The sequence below is a fragment of the Numida meleagris genome, chromosome 1 (genome assembly GCF_002078875.1).
Source record: "Numida meleagris isolate 19003 breed g44 Domestic line chromosome 1, NumMel1.0, whole genome shotgun sequence".
NCBI classification, from domain to species: Eukaryota; Metazoa; Chordata; class Aves; order Galliformes; family Numididae; genus Numida; species Numida meleagris.
The window spans coordinates 60,479,979-60,502,419 of NC_034409.1; the positions used below are offsets into that span (position 1 = coordinate 60,479,979).

Sequence of the window (22,441 nt, forward strand, 5' to 3'; positions counted from 1 at the left end):
CATGCCTCTTTCTGCCCTCTGACAGTGTTGATCTTTAGCCAAAGTTGTATTTGTAAGCTGAATTCTAACTCAAGATCCCTTAAGTGGTAATTTCTTTTAGTCAGTCCACAGTAAAGGTGAAAGATGATCAGTGTTTGCTTTCTCTTGGTATTAGGTATGTTAAATGCATAATTGAAATAATTTAATTACCTATTGGATGAAAACATTGGGACTTCAGTCGCTCCTGTGCAGTTTCCTATGGAATTTGTTTTTTTCTGGCAGAGTTCATGCTACATGGATTTGTGTGTATGTCAGAAAAACTCTCCGTAGTCATACAAATAAAATTCAGAATAATAATAAAAAAAAAAGACATATATATTCTGAATAGGTCATATCAGTATATGTATAATGGTTGCTTTCTCTATTATTAAAGCTACTGACCTTTTATCTCTCAGCACCTTGTAGAACACTGTGTGCAAGAGCAACAAATACGGGTGCCTGCAGCTTCCAAGTCTTGCTGCTCCGTTCAGTATAAATAAACCACACAGTCCTTTCCAGCAGGCCATGCCTTGCACCTGATTCTGCCTCAAGAGATTATGCAAGGTGCAGTAGTGGAGATAAATGGCTATACTGTTATGTAAGCATTTGACCACAGCTATAGGGCTGACATCTGCACCTCAGCAGTGGTTGTGGCTGTGTTCTGGAAGAGCTCTATGGGTATCAAGAAGGCAAACCCTGCCTCACATTTTCCCCCTGCCACGAGAGTCTTTCTGGGTTGAACAAAATCACACCATAATGTGTCTGAGTGCGTGCTGAGCAGAACCAGCTATCATTTCTATGAGTAGACATCTCCAAAATCTGTCAACTGGAAGAGAGATTAAACAGCTACATGGAATCTGGCTCTTCGGATCACAATTGCTGAGTTTTGCCAAACAAGAATCAATTCAATTTGAGCAAATCATGCTGTTTTTGCCCTATTTTTATTTTTATTTTAAGAAAAACTGACTATCTTCATCATTGAGAGGGAAAAAAACAGGCTAGCCTAGAGAGAAACTGTGCCCAAGAAGCATGGATTTCACTGGAAAGGCAAGCATGGAAATCGCCACAAGAAAGTTACTGCTTGTGACGTTCAGTTGCAGAATATTTATCCTATAAATTTGCTGATCAGATGGATCACTGATCTCGTGAAGGTGAGTGTTCTGGCAGACTGAGGTAAGGAGGATGCTGACCTTCTCCCACTGAGCTCCTCCTTCCTGCAAGCACAGCTATGTTCGGAATCCCGGGCCTTCTAAGCCAGCAGGCTGGGGGAGCCAAAGGCCTCTCCTGGCTGCCAAAGGCCGTTCTGTCAAGAAGGGAGTTCTGCTGTCTCAGGCTGTCTCTGATCTTGTGGTTGTTTCCTCCTCAATGTTGCATAGACATATTTGATTGTTTAATGGAATTTTCTATTACTGACTGATTGCATACCGAAAAACATTGCCACTGCATGACTGAAGCAGCAGCTTTTTGTGGTTGCAAATCTTGCCTTGCTGCCTCCTACAGAGAGGTAGAGGTGACAGCTTGTATTTATCTCCTGTCCACTCAACTACATTTTGCTATCATCTCACTTTTCTCTCTGTTGCGCAGCTTAGGATGCAGCGATCTTCTAGGGCATGAAAATCTTGTTGTAGATCTTCAGCTTCTGCTTTCTGTAAGCAGGGAAATATTTAGCTGTGGCTCTGGCTTCCTCCTCTCACATGCATTCACGTGCACAACCTCCTCTCACACGCATGTCTTTCCCCCCCTCCCATGCGCTGCCCTTGGGGGTGGCTGCTGTTTGCAGCTCTGCTGTACTGAATTAGGAAGAACTGCAGAGCAAAGCCAGATTTTCCTGCCGCTAGATATTGCCACAGAGCATCGATTAGTAACCGTGGGATTCTCTTATTGTTACTTGCTGTAGATACACTATTGTGTTAAAATGCTTTTAAGCAGATCTTGAGCAATTTTTTCAGTGTTTCAGTGCCTAATTACTGAATAGTAGCCTGACTGAATGAAATTCCATAACTGTACAGCAGGTTGGGGAAGATGTCGGAAACATGAGGCAAACAAATCCTACCTTAAAGACGACAGGAAAAAGAACTGCTTTGTTTATAAACTATAACTAGCTCATAGCTTGATATTCTTGCTCTGTTTCTGAGAAAGACAAAAAAAAAAAAGTTTAATTTTCTTTCACTTTTCATTGGGAAGGGAGTTGTGGTTGACTTTTAACTCCAGATTTTACTTTCTGCCAGTACTGCTGCAGAAAATAAAAGCTACTTAAACATAATGTCAAAGGACATATGCTAGTTTATTTTGCTGCCATCTCTGTGGCTTTCATCCAAGGTCACTCTTATTATGGGAAGCCTGAGCCCAAGATTTATTCTGCTGCAGGAGATTGCCTAACAGGACACTAACAGTTTGTAATCTAATGAATTTCCAAAGCTGCGTGAAAGCACTGGGAAGCATTTTGTCCTTTCCTGGATGGTTTCTAGTTCACAATGTAATTTTTTCATATTACCCTTTTCTTCCTGTTTATTATAATATCTCCTTTTTGGTTAAAGACAAATAGAGGAAAAAATAACCAGCTGTAGGTATGATCTTTGAAGACACAAATTTGTAACTGCTAGTATGTGTAGCCCTAATGGGGAGATAAGAAAAAAGAAAGGGAAAAATAAAAAAAGGCAAGCCATCTGATTTCAGGCACTGAATTTAGGAAGCTTATCTTGTTAGGCTTCTGTAGTAGAGGAGGCAAGAGCCAGAGGTGTGCGTCTAAGCCATTGGCTGCTCTAAATCACCCTCCCGGAAAATGTGCTTTCTTTTGTTATAAAGAAAGCTCAGGGGAATGAACCATCCAGGTCGAGTGGGTAAGTGTGCTAACATGAATACCTCAAGAGGTTTTATTTGGAGGAGAAAGAGAAACAGGAGGATTATAACCATCCGATTAGAGAAAAGAAAGCCTCCACTTTTTGTTTGCCAATTGTGTGCAAGTGTGCAGTCAGTTTTGCTGACGTTCATACATGAGAGATTCTGAAACATGGGAGTAATTTGATGCATATGCTTTGCTTGCTACAGTAAATTGCAGCTTTTCCTTGCCCAGGAGCTGAGCTATAGTTTTTCTTCTGTTTTACAGTGTGATACGTTGCCTTAATTGCACCATCTATTGTGACATTTTTGATGCTTTTCATTTTTGTCTTTCATTGCGGGTGCTCCAACACAAGTAAATGACACTGCAGTGTTCAGAAAGCTTGTCAGGCTGCATTCAGGTCAGCACTTTGTCAGTGGCTGCTGTGAAAAATAGTCAGGGAACATCAAAGTTGTAGGGCCTTGAAAAAGCAGTCAGGAGGAGCAGCATGGAAATCTGCTGAACAGAAGCACCTAAAGGTAGGTACGGTTCTGATTCGGGATGTGGCGATATGTGGCGAGCCTCTCTACATGTGTTGTCCAGATCCTGAGCTCTACGCTGGCCATTTGCCTGACCTTTAGGATTAAGAGAAAGAAGGAAGATGTAACTCATGGGGCAGAGTATGCTACACAGTGAGAGTGTCTATCAGTGTATGTTACTATCCCTGTGTGAAAACTTAGAACTACAGAACACTTTAGGTTGGGAGGGAGTTTGGGAGGACTCTAGTCAACCTTCTGCAGAGTCAGCTCTGAGATCAGGTAAAGGTCACTCAGGATTTCATCCAGCCAGTCTTGCTGCTCTTTCTGTAGGTTGGGCAGTGGGAATTTGGTGATAGTAGAGGCAGAGTAGCTTGGGTGGGCTGTGTGTGCAGAGATGATTAGGATGGCAGGTGTTCTTGCCTTGTTCAACATATCATAATGGCAATAATCTTGAATGAAGTGGCTCTGCTTCTGACAGTCAGAGGATAATTAGAATTTGCATTTGAGAGGAAATGAGCAGAAAAAGCAATAAGCATTAGGCATGAGTCCCACTACTATGCAGTTTCTAACCCTGGAAACTGCAGCTTGCTTTGAAGTACCATTAGCAAGGGTATGTCACTTCCTCAGAGCAGTCCAAATGCTGGAGGATGAGCTCAAGTGGTCTGTATCATGTCCGGAAGTGCTCTACTAGAAATGCTGATGTGTGGGAGGTAAGAGTCAGATTAAGAATGGGAGAATCAAACAGCATAATATTGCAGCAGTGATCATTCTTAAGTCTCTCTGTTCATGCTTGTGCGCTCATCTGAGCAGATGTACAGGGGTGGCTTCCCTGCAGACTAGTTTGACATTAGTGTATTATATTGACTTCTGACAAGTTACTTATGATGAGGAGGAGGCATAAAATGAGAAGCGACTTCAGAAATCAGCAGTGTATCTTTGAATTGCAAAGTTTCATCGGGTGTCTGGTGGATTCTGCTTGCTGGAAGAAGTAGGTTGCTCATTCACATGAGAAGAATGCGAGAAGGAGAAACACCACGCTTATAAAGGGTCTAAGCATGAGGGACTTGGAAGAATGAAAGGATTTCTGGAGTCTTCAGGGAAATAGGTTGTGACTTCTGTCATCTTAAGCTTTTCCAGGACAGCAGAGCCAATTGTTGAAGGAGAAAAGGGTACATGGGGAAGTATGGGCTTTCAAAGGTTAAGAAAGGCACCTGGAATCATTTATATTGCATTACTGCAGTGAAAAGGAGGGGTGCACTCATGACCTCAAAAGCCCTAGTCTAGATGATAGATAGCCACAATAACTGCACCTTCAAGTCTGAAGCTCTGCCACTGAGATTTTTTTTCTTTGTGAAGGTACAGCAATGAAAGGCACAGATGCATTATCTTCTTATGGGTGTATTGGAAAACCAGGGAGAAGGCTGTGGGAAGGTCTGGGATCAAAGTGTGGCAGTGAGGCAGAGGGGACACCCAGGTACGCACAAGTTTAGAGAGAAAATACAGAGCTATTAATAAAGGATCCTTTTTGTTTGTTTGTTTGTTTGTTCGTTTGTTTGTTTCTTGGCGATTTAGAGCACCGGAACTCTCTTCCAGATTCCTGATGTTATTTTTGAGAGAAACATTTTTCCTCTGTTACCAAACCCAGGTGACTACCACCACCGAGACAGAGCCTTCCAAGTTCAGGTGCAGCTCTGCCAAAACACACCCAAGCCCAGCGCTTTCCCACTGGCTCCTCTTCACCTGGGAGCGCGGCCGGGGAGCACGCGTGGGCAGGGCGGGAGCGGGCGGGCGCTGTCCGCGGTGCTGAACGGCGGCCGGCCGCGTCCTTGAGATGGGCGCGGGCAGCTCGGCAAGCGCGAGTGGAAGCAGCACGGGGACCTGTCCTCCTCTCCTGCTGCTTCTGCTGGGCAGCGATCACGGGCTTTCTGTAGGCTTCCCGCTTGGTATTGAAAGGGTTGGCTTTTCTGTAATTTTTTTTGTCTACAATCTCTGTCATTTCTCAAATAGCATGGCTTTGTAGCCCACTGGAACCCAGAGATTTTCACAGTCACAGGTAACTCTGAACACCTCCAGCCAGGCTCAGGACTACCTTTTCTATTTCCTTGCAGAAAGCTGCTGTTACTGAAATAACTATCCACTAAGCTGAGCACAGTGGGGAGTTCTGAGAAAGATCGTACTTCTGAAAATGACTGTGCTACACTGAAACAGGGAGCAACTACATTTATACAATCCTAGCACATTAACTAAGAGAGCTGTAAAACCTGAATCTTTAAAATCCTGACTGAACCAATATAGCTGAGCTATGCTCTTGATTACAATACTTGATTGCTTAGAACTGCTTACAGTAGCTAAAAATATCTGATATATTCAAACCACCACCGACACATCCAGAATATAATACTGGATGCCACCCACTGGCTTGAAACATTTTTTCACCATGTGCCTTGCCTTGCTACAGGAGCCAGAAAGCAGGGAGAAAGATGGTGAGAGGTAACACTGAAAGAAAGGCTTCCTTATTACTTGTATATCTGCTTGTTGTGTCAGTTAAGTCCTACAAACCAGAACCACAAAGTGTGATTATTTAAATTGGTGTGATCTTTCTGATGGTGTTGGACAGCTGCTTCAAGTTGAGCATTTCCTAGGGAAGCTGATAGACGTTTCTGTAGGTTTTATTGATATTTCTCATGCTATTGTTTGGTCTATAGCAACATTTTGGTTCATAAGATTGTACTGGGTTTGGCTGTAAATGACTAACATTTAAATACCTAACATTTAATAAATAATAATAGATTTATTTTTCACTTTGTTGAAGTGTTCATGGGTTCCTTCTGGCAGTGTATGTACGCCAGGCAGACTTAAGGAAGAAGAAATCTCAACACTTAGCATCAGCTTGATTTTCTAGGCCAATTGAGCATCCAAGGAAGCAGTATTTGAGAGAAGAAAATCCTAAGTCTCTGAACACATTGTTTTTGATGCTGTAACCTCCATTAAGCATCCTTTTTGGCAGTTTTCCAAAAAGCCCTTGTTAGCAATCTAGGTCACTTTTTTTTTCCCCCTCCTGCTCCTACCTTTATCTTCCATTTGGCCTGATGATTATGTAACTCAAGGAATGATGGAATGCATTTATTCAATACTCTTGATGTTCAAGAGCTTTTCTTCTATATGTGTCATCACCTTCACTTGCAGAATGGTTATTAAGTTTCATTTACAACAAGCTTGCTTTTAGCATAAAGGCCTGTCCTCAGGATTATGAGCCTGGGACATTTTCTCAGAATATATTAGAATTCATATAATTCAAATAATGGCTGTAAAAAGAGACAACTCATCTTGCCTGTGCCAGACAGAACTCATTTCTGCAATTGATGTACCATCATCCAGTCTTTGCCTGCAGGTCTATATTCTGTGCTTGGGAAGTACCAACCATAGAGAAAAGGCACCAGGAGCAGAGTACTACCATTTATTTCCTTTTGCAGTAAAACTCAAAAAGTATTTCCAATTATGTGCCAGAAATCAAGCTGCAGGATTTTTATCATGTATGATTTCTCATCCCATGATCCTCAGGAATGATGTACATGTAATTTATTTATTTTTTTAATAATGATCACTTTTAGGAAGATCAGGTTCAGGTAGAGCTCAGCTAGCTATCAAGTCCTCATCCCTGGAGGTATTTTAGAGACGTGTGGACATGGCACTAAGGGACATGGTTTAGTGACAGGACTTAGTAGGTCCGGTTGATGGTTGGACATGAAGGCCAAAAAGAGTCTTTTCCAATCTAGATAATTCTATGGTTTTAATTCTGTATGTCACCAATTTGTCCATTTGCCATTCCCAAAAGGGCAGATGTTTGGTTATGTTGCATTGTATGATCCAATGCACGCCACAGAGATTTAGGCATCCCCTCCTTTGCAGTGTTCAAAGCTTAATTGATGATGCTTGCAGAAGAATAACAGGTACCATCAGACACTATAGCATTTAAATCCAGGTGAAAAATTTTGGCATGCCAGCATATTTCTTCCAAGTGGAAGAGATCTTCATTGAAGCAGACCAATGTCTGCTACCTGTAATCAGCACAGAAGACCAGCCTTTTGTCTATATGGAGATCTTAGAAATGGAGCACACCAAATTGCCCTGCAAACTATGTGAGTATAATACTCCTTTTCCAGAAACATTCAGCTCCTAGTCTCCCTGGTCTCTACTGCAACTAGACCCCAGGGAAGCATCAAATGGGCTTTTTTTTTTTTTCCTCATAGAGCAGGAAATTGCCAGATTTTGTATTAGCACAGAAATGACAATTTGATTGAGCCCTCTCTATGCTCTGCTGTGATAAAAAGTCGTAAGGATTTCCAGTAAATTTATCAGTGGCTTCTGCTGCCTGAGAGAATCCCAGCCTTAACAATGCACAGCCAGTGCTGGAGCCAAGACTGCTGCACCTGCACTTGGGCAGAGACTTGCCTCCAAGTGCTGCTTCTGTTTCTACTGATGAGTGTGGAGGCACTCAGAGAGGCAGTTTTTGGGGCTGCCCTGTGCTGTGGCAGCCTGAACACTACATACAGTGCGTGCCGTTCTGACATGCCTCTGCCACCTCCTGTCACCACGGATATGGCTGGATTACTACCTTACAGCAGCACTCACACCAAAGAAGTCAGACAAATCCCTTTGGGTAGAGCTGGTCCTTTGAAAAAGGCTCAGGAAGCTCCAGATGTGAAAACTGCAGGCCTTCTGCCAGCCCACCTGGCAATCCCTGACTCTTCACTACAAGCCATTCGCTGTGTTCCTGTGGGGTCGCTGGCTGCACAAGCCAGTGCCAATTTATTCTGTGGGCTGTCCTGATCTTTACTGGAATGCAGATTTCACATGTTCCTTTCTACTGCCTCCAAACAAGATAAATCACGCCAGGCTTTCACCCTTGTCTTTTATTTCTACAAATTGATTTTTTCAGTGCTGTGTGCCATGAAACCTCCTTGTAAACAGGCAGTAACTGAAAGAACAGGAGTTCCTCTCAGTTGTACATAAACCAAGTCTGGGCCCGACCAGTGACAGTTATAGAGGCAGGTGGCTTGTTGAATAATATGCTCAACTGCAAACTGTGATACTAAATGTCAGTCTAGGAATGCTATAAATCCTACCTAAAAAAGCACTCAGATTGTTTTGTATTTCAACATGCTAGCCCAAATCTCTACACATAAGAAAAGAATAAACAGTGTGGGTGGCATAATTGTTACATTTTTATATCCCAAACATAGGCTCTTAGCAATCAGGACCTCATAAATTTTAAGTCTATGCTTGTCAGAGTTGCTTTGGTTTCCAGCAAAGGGCTTTGAACTCTGCTGGCCCTTCTCCAGAGAAGATGTAATCTTGCCTGTGGACTGGGGGGCTGGTAAAATGCTCCTTACAGAATGTACAGCTTCTATCAGTGAAAGGCATAGCTTGATAGGTAGGAATTGTGCTTGTTGCCCTTTCAGCTGAGACCTCCTTCGCTAATCACCACCTCTTTGTACTTGCTCCTTGCCTCAAGCTGTGGCTGTCCTATGGCTTAGTCCAGCCTACGCAGCCCTTTGTAGCCTGTGCTGCTCCCATATTCGTTTCATCTATCAGTCCCCTGCCTGACTGGCATCTGAAAATTCTGTTCGTTGTAGGAAGAGCACTTCTGTAGTAGCACCTGTGTGGACAGTGTCACCAGATTTCCAAACTTTGCTTCAGGTTCCCTTCCTGGTGTGTGAACAGGACTCTGCAAAGCTTGTGACTGCTGCGGAGTGGGGAGGGCTTCTTGCAAGGGAGAGGGTTTCAATTTATTTTGGTTTCATGCCACTTGCTTGCTCGCTTTGCCACATATCTTGCTTTGATTTTTTAGCCTCCCTGGTACTGTCCAGCTGCCAAAACCCTTAGATCAGTTGAGACCCAGTAGATCCTCAGCACTGGCTCGAGAGATAACTCGATCGTAGGCTGTACACTCACTGCTGGATGGCTGCCCTCCTTCAGCTTGGCCTGGGGAATCTTCTGCTTCCCTCACAGCAAGCCACTGCCTTGCCTTGGCTTTGTGGGAGATGGTTTTCCCTTGCTGAAGCTTAAATACAGCACTTGTTTGGTGTATCTCTAATGACAGAGAAGTTGGGGGGGGAATAGGGATTGTTGCACAACCCTAAACGGACTTGTTCTGAAATCTTATTTTCTACTTTTGCAGAAAGCAGATTCCATCTTGATAGGTCTCTCCCTTAACTATAGCAGACCCACCACAGGGATGAATGTCATCCTTACAGAGGAAGAAAAATTACAGGAAGAATTACGTTGCGCTGCAGTTTTTCAGGGCAGTGAATTTAAGGTACTCACTTCACATCATTATAACTCTTCAAAAATGACCACCCCAAAAAAATCACTTCCAAAGCCCAGACTTTTCTTATCTCTCAAGTACAAAGATCAACCTTTTGTGAAATGCTCATGTTAAACCTTGCTGCAATTTGGCAGGAGTTTAGGGAGGAGAGAAGGAAATGGTCTGGAAAGACAATCATGATTTAAGAAGCTGTTCTCAAACAAAGCGGCCTCATTCTTTTACTTCTATTTATCTAGCCTGTCTTTCAAGAGCATTTTTTGGCTATCAAAACATATTTATTTAGATCTTTCTTTTATGTGACTGAAACCTTGTCAGCCAGTTCCTGACTTGTAAGTACTTGATTCTGCAACCGTAATATTCTCTTTCCATAGTTTTGTATATAATTTTCTACACTTGGTCATAGGAGCAAATTGAAAAAACAGATTTCCCACCATATGGAGCCATATGTACTCTCACAGGGGTCAGTAAAATGGCTGAGCTATTTAGACTGAGATTTAGCAGAGACCTCCACTTGAGCTAAGTGTACAGCAGAAGCAAAGAAGAGCTCTTCACACTGGCAGGGTGGTCTGCAGCCCACAAATGTCAGTGGCCACCATGCCTGGTCAGCAGTGGGTCTGCTGAGTTGCATTAAACATCAAAATAAATGCAAGTTAAAGGTGGAATGCTCTGTAACAAGACCATTCATTGTGCTGTGGGCAGCAAAACTGTGAAGGGTCTGGTGCACAGATCTTATGAGGATTGTCTGAGGGAACTGGGATTGTTCACTATGGAGAAGAGGAGGGTTGGGGGAGACCTTACCAGTCTCTACAATGAGCTGAGAGGAGGCTGTGGCAAGGTTGAGGTCAGCCTCTTCTCCCGCATCACTAGCAATAGCACTAGAGGGAATGGCTTTAAGCTGTGCCAAGGGAGGTTCATATTGGATATTAGGAAAAATTTCTTCTCCAAAATAGTGGTGAGGTTGGACAGTGGTGAACAGGCTGCCCAGGGAGGTGGTGGAGTCATAATTCCTGGAGGTGTTCAAGAACCGTGTAGATGTGACACTGAGGTTAGTGGGCATGGTGGGGATAGGTTGGTGGTTGGACTGGATGATATTAGTGGTCTTTCCAACCTTAATGATTCTATGCTTTTATGATTTTACTGTGAAACATTGGAATATGGGGTTTGGGAACCTTTGGCCTGTGAGGCCAACCGCTAGACAAAGGTGGGCCATGTTCTTTGCTGGGGAGCTCTTCAGATGACTGAAGAATTTGGGGTTTGCTTTGAGTTGCAGCGGAAGAGTGCACACACAAACAACCCTCCTGTCTCACCTCCTCTGTCAGTCACCTTGTCTCTTGTGAAGGTGGCCTTTTCCTCCTACTGTACTATCTAGGTTTCATCACTGAGAGTGACGTGAAAGGATAGATACTGTCTATGCGTGGTGCTGTTCTGTCTTACACCACAGAGATTCTTGGCACCTGAGATAAACAATTACAGAAAAGCCTTTCTTGGTCCTTGACTCTTTTTAGAGTAGTAGCGGGGTGATGGGCCTTTTGACTCCAAAAGTTAAGTCCACCGTAACTGATCTACAGACCGATCATGCATGAAGAGAAGTACATTGACTCATCGAATCACCAAGGGTGGAAAAGACCTCTTAGATCATCCAGTCCAACCATCCACCTACCACCAATATTTCCCCACTAAACCATGTCCCATAGGACAACATCTAAGCGTTTCTTGAACACCTCCAGGGACAATGACTCCACCACCTCCCTGGGCAGCCTGTTCGAGCACCTGACCACTCTTTCGGAGAAGAAATTTTTCCTAATATCCAGCCTGAACCTCTCCTGGTACAACTTGAGGCCATTCCCTCTAGTCCCGTTGATAGTTATGCAGGAGAAGAGGCTGACCCCCACCTCGCCTTTCAGGCAATTGTAGAGAGCGATGAAGTCTTCCCTGAGCCACCTCTTCTCCATACTGAACAATCCCAGTTCCCTTGGCCACCCCCCATATGACTTGTGCTCCAGACCCTTCGCAGCTTCATTGCCTTTCTCTGGACATACTCCAGAGCCTCAACGTCCTTCTTGGACCCTTGTCCAGGGCCCAAAATTGAACACAGCTCTCAAGGTGCAGTCTCACCAGAACAGAGCACAGGACAACCATCTCCCTACTCCTGCTGGCTTCACTATTTCTGATACAAGCCAGGATGCCAGTGGCCTTCTTGGCTACCTTGGCAAATCATTTTGCATTATTTTCTGTATTTGGGTAAGCATCTGAAATGAGTATAGCCTTGCAAAGACAGTAGTGGGGATTTTTTTGTCAGGACACTGACAAATAAAATCAAATAAGATACAAAGCCAACCTAATTTAGGGCAGCTTTCTTGTTCCCCCTTTCTGCCCTTTTCTGAAGTTTGCCACTCACCCATACTGCTGTCTCTGTGAGCCTCTGAACCCAGTCAATCTCAGTAGTTGTTGCAATCACAATGTGGTTGTGTGGCAGAACGCTAATTAGCACCATCGTGCAGTTCCTTACAAATGGATTTGTAATCATCCACTGTGGGTTTGCTGCATGCCTTGTCTGAGTGTAGAGATAGCCCATTGCTGCAGAACATGCCAGTGCTAGCACAGCTGGGTAACTCAGGGCCAGTGCGGGTAACTCAGGGCCAGTGCAGGTAACTCAGGGCCAGTGCAAAGCAACAGCTGAGTGTGAACTGATGGTTTAGGATTGTGGATGGATTTCCAGGGCAGCAGCACATCCAGTTCTGGGACACAACATAATGCTTCCTTTCAGAGTTCTGAATTCTTACTTTAAAGCTTTGAGATACTTTATATAAGGCAGCTGGAGCCTTTGGTTTTAGGGAAACTGTTTTTGCCTAAATTCATCCTAAAAACTCCTGGATTACTTTTGTGGGAACTGTCTGAAAATACATGGCCTGAGGCAAGCACATTAGTGGGAAAATTTCTGCCTGAACACTGAATGTTTGGCAGTTGTGAACAACTGAAATCATAGTCTTATAAAAGGAAAGATGAGGCAAATTTAACTGTTACCATCTGTGCCAGGTGCCTGCCTACACTAATGTTTCTGGGTGGATATACAAGTAGTATGTGCAAGTTCATAATACACCCTTTCTCCTTAGGAACCAGCTTTAGTCTGGTAAAAACTCATTGGAGTCCGTGGAATTACAAGATCATAAATCTAATTTAACATTGGAAAATCGGGCCCTATAGATGTGCTCTGTGTGTGGTATCAATCTATTTGCAGTGTATATATAAATAAGATTTGTGGTGAAATGAGAAAAACAAGCTGCTTGTACATCATCTAGGAATGAGCTCTATGTTGTGCTTAATATTTTCCAGAGACAAATGTGGTGACAGACTTATCAGAAACACTGGCTGAAATGAAGCTGTTGATCCAAACATCCTCATCATCCTTTATCTTAAAGCCAAGGCAAAAACGAGACGTCCCAGTGGGTGTGGGCCATAGTAACATTGATTTTTATCATTATTATTATTATATTCAGATGTTGCTTGTGTTTACAATTACAGTGCTGGCAGACAGACCCTATTAGAACTGCCAAAGCTGATCATCTAGCCCCACATCTGATCATATTACTGAGAACACAGTCTGGGATTTTACAGTGGCTTGAGACAATTTGACTCTTTCTTCCTCGCCAGTTCATCTCGCTGTATCTATTTCAGAGCGAGGCACAACATGTATTTTACTGGGCCTCCACTTCTTCCTTGGATCCTTCTAGGGGGCTGTCAGGCAGACACCAAGCAGAGCTAGCAGCTTTCTGCTCGCGGAAGGAATAGCTCACAGATAGCCTTACAGATTCAGCAGGTAAGTGAGTTCAAGCTCACCATGTGTGAAAGATAAACAAGGGCATTCTTTCCCATACTGGCATCCTTTTTGTAGCAAAGGGAGTTGTGGAGGAGGGGAAATGGCTGATGAGCCAATATGTGTCATTTCTCTGTGGTTAGGCTGATTATTTTTCTGTTCCAGGGGTAACAAGCCAACAGTGCTTGCAGGGTGTATGTTGCATCCAAGGGATAAAGTGGGCCTAGGAGCTGAACTAGGACAAAAGATATCCTTCAGGCAGGTCTAGCAGCCAGTACCTCAGTGAGTTTCTACTACACATTCTGTTCCCTGGATTTACTGCTCACTGAATGAAAATGTAGAAATGAGCAGATTAGCTTCCTCTCTGTAAAGAAAAAGAGGCACTTTGGAAAGCAAGGTAGATATTTCAGATTATTTGCAAGCAGAGCCGAGGAAGCAGGAACGCTAAGTAAGCGACCATGTGCAAAAGGATTATTCCGAGGCAATGTCCTACGGTAAAAGCAGAGCAAAGCTACTTGAGCTTAGATCCTGACTCCCACAGAAGGGCTGTTTCCTGCTGTAGGAATGAGTCCCTGCAGCTGAATATTGAAAACTGTCTTAAAAGACAGCCCAAAACGTCAAGTTCCTGCTTATTACATCTCAGAACAGGAGCTCACTGGGCTTTGTAAGAGCAACATTCTCCTATCCCACAAAACAGGGAGATCACAAAAATTCCCCCTTTGCCTTATAGGACATAGTGCTGTAGACTGTGGGTCTGGCCTCAGCTCAAGGAAAGATGTTTCCTATATCCCAGATGACTCTGCCAAGCACTTGGTCACTGAAGTGATCTGTGAGAGCATCTCCTTTTCTCACTTCTGGCAAGAGCTGTTGCAAGTGGAGTTCCTCTAAGGGGTTTATACTGATGAAGCTGGAATGTATGTTTATGCTTTTCTTTGGCGGAAACTACTTGTAGACGTCCTGGGGTTTCAAGAGAACTGAAATTGCCTTTCTAATGGCTAAACTATTCACTCAACGTCTGCATTGTTGTTTTGGTTTCATCTGGGATAGAGTTAAATTTCTTCCTAGTAGCTGGTGTAAGTGCTGTGTTTTCGATTCAGGATGAGAATAATGTTGATCACACATCAATATTTTAGTTGTTGCTGAGCAGTGTTTACACTAATTCAAGGACTTTTCTATTTCTTGCACTGCCTTGTCAGCTAGAGTGCTGGTAGTGGGAACAAGAAGCTGGGAGGGGACAGAACCAGGACAGCTGTTCTAAACTGGCCAAAGGGATATTCCATACCAGATGGTGTCATGCAGAATGACAAAGATGGAAGGAGTTGGCTGGAGGTTGGCCAAAGCTCAGAGTCTGGGTTGGGCATCAGTCAGTGGGTGGTGAACAATTGCACTATGCATCTCTTGCTTTGTTTATAGTTTTATCGTCATTATTATTTCCTCTTCTTTTTCTATACTATTAAACTTTATCTCAGATTACAAGTTATTCTGATCCCTGCCACTTCTGGAGGCAAGGTTACCCAGTGGAGCCGATACAGTTCTGCTACTTCTCTCATAGCTGCAAGATCATCTACCCTGCTTTGAACTCAGGAAATCTTGGTTTTGAAGCATGCCACTCAGCAGTCATGGGAGAGAGAAAGCTGGGGAAGAGGAAGAGAGGAGGGTGAGAAGAAATAGAGATCCTTCTTAGAATTTCCTGAGTGGAAAGGACACACAAAGACCATCGAGTCCAATTCCTGTCTCCACACAGGACCACTCAAAATCAGAGCACAGAGCTATGTCTGAGAGCAGTGTCCCAACACCCCTTGAACTCTGGCACTTGGGGCCATGCCCACTGCCCTGTGCAACCTGTTCCATGCCCACCGCCCTCTGGTGCAGAACCTGTCCCTAACCCCCAGCTGCCCCTCCCCTGACACAGCTCCATGCCATTTGCTCGGGCCCTGTCACTGTCACAGAGAGCAGAGCTCAGTGCTGTTGGACTAGAGGACCCTTCATTGTCCCTTCCTACTCAAACAATTCTATGGTTTATTTGGCTGAGATGTGAGGACCAGTCACTAAAAGACACAATATCCAACAGTACTCTCGGAAAATCTTTCACTAGCCTGCATGGGAGGTGTTTGATCACTTCTCCCATCCTGCAGAGGTAGTCTAAAAAGAAAGCCAAATTTGCCCCACTGCAGAGCAATTTCTGGGCATGGGAATGGAAGGGGATAGCCCCTATACTTCCGTATCTAAAGCAGCACAAAAAAAGGGATATATGCTTTTTATTTTTATTTTTAAACTTGCCAGCCCACCAATATTACTGTCATTTTTAACTTGCAGCATAGTATGGGCATGAAGATCACAACATCTGACTGAGCTAAAGTGCAGCTGTTAAGATATACACTACAGCCTTGGTAGAGCACACAGCTGAGAGACCACATGAGCTGGCCAAACTTTGTGAGATGACTGCTTCTACCAGACCAGAAAGGTATTTGCAAATAGTACTACAACGATAGAGGGCTGAGTAAAGCAAGTGAACACACTTGAGAAGGGAGACACACCATCTCATATAAGGAGGTCTTTCCCGAGGGGAACTCCCTGTGAAACACTTTGGGAAGAAGAAATTGGCACTGCCTCAACATCTCTGCTGGAAGAGTTCCTGCAGGCAAAGGGTGTGCGAATCCTCCTGAGAATTGGTGAAAAGCAGTTCAAATGCAAAGGCCCACAAAAGGCCCAGGGGAAGTGAAAGAAAAAGCAGCACGTATACCAAGGAAGCCAGATGACACTGTCAGGTATCTTCTAGTATAGCATCAACCAAGACATCACCAAGGGAAACATTCATTACAGAAGTCCCAGCACTACTTCTCACCCAGTCCACACTGGCATGTATTTGAGCCAAGACCCTAGTCCCAACACCAGCCTTTGTGTCCAAGTTTTCCAGCATATGTGGGTTGGTTCTGGCACAGCCAGCCTCACAACCAATGATAGCTTTTCCTCTCCCCCTCTGTCCACTTTGGGAAAAGGATCTGCAGAGCTGTGCTCTCAGAAAGGGATTTCCAGAGACACCGCTCGTTAGAGGTCCACAGAGCAGACTGCATGCCATGCTACACTCCAGCCAAGGCACCTACTTGTACCCTAGAGAAGTCAGGCAGGGATACTCGTCCTTGGGAAAGCAATTCACACTTGATCATCACTGGTGAAAATGCACAACTAATGGTGGTAACTATGTTGAAAGCTGCTCCTCACACTCCTTGCCCTCCAGACCCCTCGGTTTGTGTGAGCTGAAGGGAAGGTATCTGTGAGGACCCATTCTCCAAGTTATTATTCCTGGATTATTTATGCTTCCCCAAATCAATTTTTGGCACCCCTTTAGGGAAACTGTAGGTAAGTGGGAAACATGTTCATCCTAACTATGCTGGTGCATAGCAGCAGCTTTTTGACACGGACAGTTCAAGCACACCTGTTTTGGGCCTTAATCCAGAAAATTGCCAAAGTTGTGAGAAAAGGAGTTAAGTCTCCCTGGCTTGCAGAAACTCAAGTCATTCTGAAGGGAGGGCCATTTGTTGACTGTGCAGTGAAAGCAAGTCTGTCCATCCTCTGTCCAGGCTGCCCACCTCCTCCTTCAGATGGGAGAGTCCTCACAGTTGCTTTTCCCGCCATCCTTGGCTGAACATTGGAAACTGCCCCACGTTTCCCTTGGAGTTGGTAAGCTCCTCCTAATTTTCTTTAAAAATAGCATACACTTGACTCTTTCTGGCAGATTTAAGAATTGATTTGCATTGATTTACTGCATGGTGTTTCAACATGCTGTGCTAGACGAGTGAAATGAGCCAACCGAAAGGCACTGCTGTGTGGGCAAGAGTGAAAACAGGAAGAGTGAGATACAGATATTGCTGTCAGCACAGTTCATGCGGAAGAACCATTTTCCCCTTCACTCTGAGCGATAGGCTTTGCATGACTAAGAACATGGCATTATCTTCCCTTCAATTCTTGCTTGTCATTACCTAGCTGTTGTCTTTTTACTTGAATGACTAAGCAGCCCTGATGAGGAAATACAGCTCACTTTTTTTTTTTTTTTTTGTCCTGTGGACAAATGCCTGTGTAGAGGAGCAGTGAAGCTCAGCTTAGTTATTATTTTAAGCATCTAATTTTTGCTGCTTGACCTGTGTGACTGAGTTCAGGTCATAGGAAAGTGCATCTTTTTTTTTTTTTTTCTGGTTTAGATTATGTACTTTGGGCTGATGCTAATATTTCTGATTTCTGGGACTGGAAGTAGAGATTAAAAGGCACCTTAACTCTATCCACTAAATCTTCTCAGAGGAATTCTCTTAGCTCCTTCTGTTATAAGCATCATCCTTCGGTTCTCTCTTCAAAAGTGAGGACATCAGCTATCCCATGAAGGACAGCAGCACAGAGTGTTTTCCATTAGAAAAATGAGTATAGCACAGCTGTCAGTCCTGCTACTTTCTTAGTTTATACAGTGCCATTAGGCTGACTGTCATCTCTTTTGTGTTGTTACTTGCAGTTATTTTATATATTGGAAGTAGTTGCTATGCTGGAGGGCAAGGCTGCCATCATCCCAGGAGACATGAACAAGAAACTGGGTGACAGAAGCATCATGAAGTTCAAGAATTCAAATGTGAAGTCCTGCACCTTGTAAATAGTGACACCATGCAGCAGTACAAACTGAGGACTGGCTGGCTAGAAACTAGCTTCTAGTAAGGGGACCTAGAGGTCCTGATGGACATCAAGCTGAATGTGAGTCAAGAATGTGCCATTGCATGAATGAGAGCCAAGCACAAAAGACACTGGGCTGCATTAGGTACAGCAGAGGCAGAAGGTTGAGGTAAGTGATTGTTTTCCTCTATTCTGTGCTTGTGAAGTCACATCTGACATGATGTGTCCAGTTCTGGTTCACTGGTAGGAAAAAAAAGTTGATCAACAGAAGCAATGTTAGTGGGTGGCCACTAATGTGGTCAGGGAGCAGAGGAACAAAATGTACAAGGAAAAGATGAGGGAGCTGGGTATATTCAGCCTTAAGTAGAGAAGGCTACATAGTAGGTGCTAACAGAGAGAGAGCGTGGAACCGTAATTGCCACTTGATTCTCAAAACTCCCTCACTAGGTTCTCTCTTCCCATGCCTGGAAAAGCACGCGTGACTGGTACAGCTGAGAGGGTCAGAAATAGCAGAAAAGGAATAGGGATGTAGGATTGCTCTGGAAGGTTCCCAGTGAGCCAGTGTGCCCCCGCTGCATGCCCCTGATCCCCTGCAAAATGTTTCCATCTCTTCACCTGTGCTGGTGTCAGAAAAAATTCTCGTGTGGCCCTGGTCCAACAGACAGGGCCAAGCCCTGTTGAGGGCCAGCCATAGGTGGCAGGAGGAGAGGTGGGAACACCTCCAAACTGTCATAAGAAGGTAAACTGGCAATTGCTGTCTGACACAGGAATCAGTGGGCAGGTTGCTGCTTCACAGCTCTGCCTGTATCAGACAATCTGTCATTTACAGAGACAATTAAAAAGTGCTCTGTGGTGTTGACCGAGGGGAGGAGAGCAGGGGCTCTGCAACGAGCACGGCCAGGAGGTGCTGGCATTTGTTCCCCCAGTGATGTCACCTGCAGCAGAGATGCCTGGAGAATATCAGGCTGCTTATCTCAGCCTCAGCTCATCCTTGCTGTAATACAGGAAAGGTCACGCTCGTGGCTACTGTGCAAGGCTCCCTCAAAGCCTGCCCGGAAGCTGCAAATGAATATGAACGAAAAAAGAACTGAAACTCGAAGGCAGTAAAGCAAAGAAAAGGAAGGCAGCCGCAATGTATTATTACACTGAGAACATGTACGCTTGCCAAATACATTCTGCCCCTTTTCCCCGAGCAGATAATCCACAGGGAAACCAAGGCATTGCTGCTGCTGTCAGCTAATGAGGCTGTTCCTTTAGTCCTCACTGACAGGTCTGGGGCTGGAGTTCCTGGAGTCTGTCCTTGCCTGTGCTCCCACGCAGGGGGATGCTGCTGTGGCCCTAAGCTTCCCTTGTTCCTGCACTTTCCCTTAAAACTAAGAAGGCTTGTCACAAGGAGACAAAAGACATTGTGGATAAGATGACAACTTTGTCACTTTTATTTCCCTCATAATGGTGTGTGAGTTTTCTTGGAGGAAGTCAGGCAGCTCTGGGATCCTGAGGGCAAAGCTTCACAAGGCCCTTCACACTGATGCTGTACTACTCTGTTACCCTTCTGCAGAGCAAGGACACTGATTTTGAGCTAATGCAGCGCTAGAATACTTTGTATTAGCTTACCCAATTGCTTGGTGTATTCATAATATACCTCTTCTAATAAACAGAAAAGAAGGACCTCATTTTCTCTGTTCCTGGAGTTGAGATACTTTCACCAATGCCTCCTTCAGCAATGCTGTTTTTACAGAGTAGAAAATGCTGCCGAGATTTTATTTCTGTTTCTTCTGATAGAACATGTTCTGACTTCATAATAAGGTGGAACAGCAGTTGCACTTTCAGTACTGGTGTAAGTGGTACCTACATCACATTACCAATGATCATATGATACCTCTACACATCTCTGCAAAGCTCATCCACAATCTCAAGTATTTTCCTGCTCCCTCGTAAAGCCCGAGGAAAAGTACAGCCTAATGGAAATGTGTTCTAGGGAAAAATTGTTCTGGACATTTGCTGGATTCTTCAGTCTGCATTAAGAGTACCAGCGTACAGTTACACTGGGAGAAGGGCGGAGCAGGCTCCACATCCCAATGACTCTGAAATGCTTGCAACCAAATTGCGGCACTGCTCCGTGTGTTTTAACTGGGTCATCGAGTGAAAGCCATTTGAATTCTTCATGCTCTGCATCTTTCAAGTAACTGCAGTTTAAGGACTCATTTTCACGTTAATTTTCCCACTTACGTGTTTAAAACCTAGCTTGGAGTGATGCAAAAAGAGGCATATCTCAGTATGTTCTAAATATGAAACCAACCAAGTGGCAGTATAAGATTGACCCTACATTGTAACTTCAGACATTATGCTTTTAAGGAGGTGAAAAACAAAGGACTACACCTTTTAAACACGTCCCTGCTAAAAACGAAAGTTTTCTGATGAAGTGCAGAACAAGATGCTGCTTCATGCATCCATGTCTTTGAAACACTGTTTGTTAAACCAAGGCAAAGACTCAGTGCTTACACTGCTTTGTCTGACCCAGATCCCATCCAACTTCTCTGTCATCCAGCTTTTTGCTGTTTTGCCAAAACATGGCTCCTAAGATCAGTCCTTCTGCGAATCAGTCCTTCTGTGATCCAGCTCAGGTCTTCCTCTCCATCTTCACAAACTGGCAATTATAGCTAAGGAGGAATTGGGAGGGAGTTGCGTCAGATTCACTTGTTGGCACAGGGGTAGAAGTGGCTCTTGCAGCAATGGGACAGCCTTTCTAAGCTGAGCTATTGAGAGTGGGCTGAGTGGTTGCCTGTGTTAGGGACAGTGGCTGTAAGAAAACTGGGGCTGTTGGGTTGGACGGAATGAGGAGAGGCTCTGAAGGTGAAGTCAAGGAGAAAGAAGCTGAGTTAGACCAGTGATTCAAAGCAGATGGCACTCTTCAAATGACCAGGCAGGAAGGGCAGCTTCAGAAGCAAGACAGAATGATATCTGGACAGCAAAAAAAGGCTAATAAATGAATGATACGGATTTTATTGCAGAAATATGCAGCAAAAGAATTTAATTACAGTCATGATTTATTAAAATGAGCTGGGAAGCGTCCCAGTTCAGAGAGGCTTTTTATAGAGGAGGCAGCCAACATATTGCCTATCAAATTAGCAAGAGAGATTTGTGGACATAGGATGTGGAAAATGGCAGCCACAGAGTGAATGGAAGTGTGTCTGCAAATCACATTTTGACAAATGAGGGAGAAGGCAGTCTTGGCTCCTCACAGCCACTCCCCTGTCTGTGTCTGTTTCTTTTTTCCCAATCCAGAGCAAAAGCATTTGTCCCTTCAAACAGCTGTCCTGCATTCGGTTCCTTCCATGCTGTGAAGTTCATCAATATTCATCAGGACTGGAGAGGCATGGAGACCAATTTTCAGCTGAGGCAGCTGGGTGACTCACTGTCAGCACCGACACCAGCAACAAGGCCGGATTCTTTGCCTTTCAGCATCTCCCACCATCCCACAGTGGGAAATCTGCACAGCCACTGCAGTAATGCTGGCAGAAAGGACCTGCAGCAGTAGCTGCTTTTTTGTCAACATGCCTTATTCTGATGCTTGCAGCAAATCCCTTTAGATTTGAGGGCTGTGACCCGGTGTGGAGTCCGGTGGTGTCTGTGTGGGTGGTGGCAGGTCCAGGCGGATGTCCACTTAGTTGTATCTGGAGGGTGACAAATGACATCACCTTTGACAGGTTTGGCTGACTCATGCTGGCTCTGGCAGATTAGAAGTGATTCCAGTCTAACCACGTATTTTTCTTCATCAGATAGCCAACAGAGGTGAATATTGCACCCCTCTGAGGAGAAGAAAATCCCACAGGCAAGCAGAGAGCAAGATTGACACTTCTCATTATTTCTGTACTCCAGGTAATATATATAAACTTTTTTTTTTTTTTTTTTTCCCCTGGGAGCCCTTCAAACCAAGCAAATGAAGACATTTCTTCTGTACAGTCAGTGACACTCCAAAAGGTCTGATCTGCTCTCCAGCATTTCCACTGATTTTTCTGTGGCTCTTGGGCTGTAACTCAGTGATGTCAGGCGCATGCTTTGGGTACCCCAAATTCTCAAATTTTGCTTAGACTAAGTATTTACCATACAGAATATAAGCTATTCCTGGAACAACAATATCTTTTACCACATGCAAATCTCCATCTAATCTGACCATCTTTATCCATAAGTGGAGAGAAAGAAAAGCGGAGGTGTAAAACCAAAAGGTTAAGAACATACTTTTTGCAACTGTTTAATGCTTAGCATTCTCA

At 44.2% G+C, this 22,441-nt stretch overlaps 1 long non-coding RNA gene across 1 annotated transcript; it reads left to right on the forward strand.

Moving 5' to 3' along the window:
* On the forward strand, window positions 14,660-22,049 carry LOC110392415. The gene is made up of 5 exons (XR_002434346.1): window positions 14,660-15,174; window positions 15,834-15,981; window positions 17,099-17,198; window positions 18,019-18,339; window positions 21,950-22,049. It is a non-coding gene; the product is annotated as an uncharacterized LOC110392415 (long non-coding RNA).